At 35.8% G+C, this 2342-nt stretch overlaps 1 long non-coding RNA gene across 1 annotated transcript; it reads right to left on the bottom strand.

Moving 5' to 3' along the window:
- Window positions 1-910: 910 nt before the first annotated feature.
- On the bottom strand, window positions 911-2024 carry LOC149795494 (uncharacterized). Its single transcript, XR_016422112.1, has 2 exons — window positions 1925-2024; window positions 911-1555 (listed from the first exon to the last, which is right to left on the bottom strand). It is a non-coding gene; the product is annotated as an uncharacterized LOC149795494 (long non-coding RNA).
- Window positions 2025-2342: the final 318 nt, after the last annotated feature.

Below are 2342 nucleotides of genomic sequence, written 5' to 3'. Positions count from 1 at the left end.
CTAGTGAATGCGTGATCACTAGTTGATTAGAGATCAATTATTTATCTTATTAGTGCGTTTAACAATCTTCAGTTGAAAACAATTGTTGTCTTGAGGGCCTGGGAAACACCAACCTCATGGCCAGCTCATTCAGTACTACTACCAGGAGATGGCGGAAGGCACTCAGCTTCCGGTAGTACTGGTATCCAAACAGCCGCTCAGTTAGAGTGCTGTTTAACCGAATCTCAATGCCGTTCTCGTGATGGTGGTGAGCGGCATCCCTCCTCACACACACGCCGTGCTTCTATAAACCCATTTGGCGAATTTACACACTTGTGGTCTCAGATTTTGTTTCATTTCTCAACTCTTAGTTGTAATCAATCAGTTTATTTATTCCTGTTTTAATATTCCGTTTTAATTTGAGAGTATTTATTTAAATTATTCATTGGTATTACAAAGCGCTCATTGAATTTTGGACTAAATCATTATTTTGGGAATATCCTTAATACATTGACCGTGATTCTGGATTATACAATTGTGATACATCAAGACTATTGAAACCTTAGCACATTCGAGGCTACTAAGACATAACTTTAAATACCATAATTCATTTAGAACACTCTGCATATGCTGACTTGATGTAGAACTTTAAAAATCTTTCTTGTTATTCTTCCTTTTAAATTTTCAACATGTCTTCTAGGGGAAAGACGTTATTTGTTAAAGTAATCGTACAATATTTATTTTAGTCATTTATAACGCCTTTGTTCAATGAGAAACACTGAATTTTTTTCAAGAAATAATTTTATTTGCTATTGGGCAGAGCAATCTGTGTTTTATCCTGGAGGTCACTTTGATGAGCCTGTATTATAAACAAGTTTATCCTAGAGGACAATTTGATGAGCGATTAAAATAAACAACTTTATCACTGAGGGCAATTTCGATGACATTATAATATAGACATATATTTGAAACAACTATTTCACGAACAACCCAACGACTCTTACTATCTGATATTGAATTTACTCATCGTTCAAATAGAGAACACAATAAACGGAGCTACATGTTTCTATATCCTAATACTACAAAACAAAAAAATTGACTGATTTTACAATAAATTACATAACCAGCGGAATATAATAATTCAAAACATTTAAATATATTAGGTAACTGAATACAATCGTTCGCTTAAATCAGTCTCAACCGTAAACATTTTGGACATCTATCATAAGCCATATATTGTATCACAACCCTGCAAGTTACAAATAAATAAATCAGAGGTGAAAAGTCCGAAAATTTAGATGTAAATTCTCTCCTGAAGGCTTGAAGGGATGCATCCACATGGTTGATCTTGACAAATGAGAACAGATCCATCAAACTGTCTGATTCTCTTGCTGATAATCAGCAGGTCGGGTCTAAGTACAACACGAGGAACACATGCTTCTTGTTCGGGTTGGTAGATGCACCGCGGTGGCAGAGGACTGGTTACATGTGCAGACACTGATGACAACAATAACAGTACACAGATCAAGGAAATGAAAACACATCTTGTGATGACTGATTCTGAACTTGACATCGTCTGCATAGAAGGAAAATAAATGTACAGTGATGCTAGATTTAAATGCTATCTTAAAACTATCGAATGATTAATCGACATTCATCGAAATGCATTTGTTCCACTATACTTTGGTTGATATAAAATATCTATTTGGTAGTCGTCAATCGCAATTTAGGGAAAAAAATTTGAACTGTTTCAAACGTGCGATAGAATGTTAATGCAAAGAAGCTACTGACTCTCTCTCTCTCTCTCTCTCTCTCTCTCTCTCTCTCTCTCTCTCTCTATATATATATATATATATATATATATATATATATATATATATATATATATATATATATATATATATATCCAACAACAAAGGAACAAATGAGATGAAGAAAAACCTACCATTTGTCCTGCGCTGTCAAATCCCTGTAATGAATCCTTATTTTCTCTCTGAACTGTATTATTTGCAACGAATAGTGCGTTTGTATCTCTGAGTAGCTGGTCCTTTCACTTATATACTTATATCTTGGCATCCATCCGTCTACGAGAGACGATGGCATAGCTCCAAAGTACGCTTTTGCTTATCCTTCTTTTTAGCTCTCTTTTCAGCTTGCTTTATTCTTCTCTTTTCCTCTGCGTTTTGAACTCCCTGTATGACAGCTAGACGCCAGCTGGAACGGTTGTTTGCACAGCTCTCCCAGTCGTTGACATTGATGTTTGCTGTCTTCATATCCTTCTTGCAAACATCTTTGTAGCGCAAATGTGGTCGTCCAGTTGGTCGTGCACCTTCTGCTAACTCCCCGTATAACAGGTCCTTGGG

Source organism: Sinohyriopsis cumingii, chromosome 7 (assembly GCF_028554795.1).
Source record: "Sinohyriopsis cumingii isolate HCF-2022 chromosome 7, ASM2855479v2, whole genome shotgun sequence".
Lineage (NCBI taxonomy): Eukaryota > Metazoa > Mollusca > Bivalvia > Unionida > Unionidae > Sinohyriopsis > Sinohyriopsis cumingii.
This window is presented reverse-complemented; position numbering and strand designations above follow the sequence as displayed.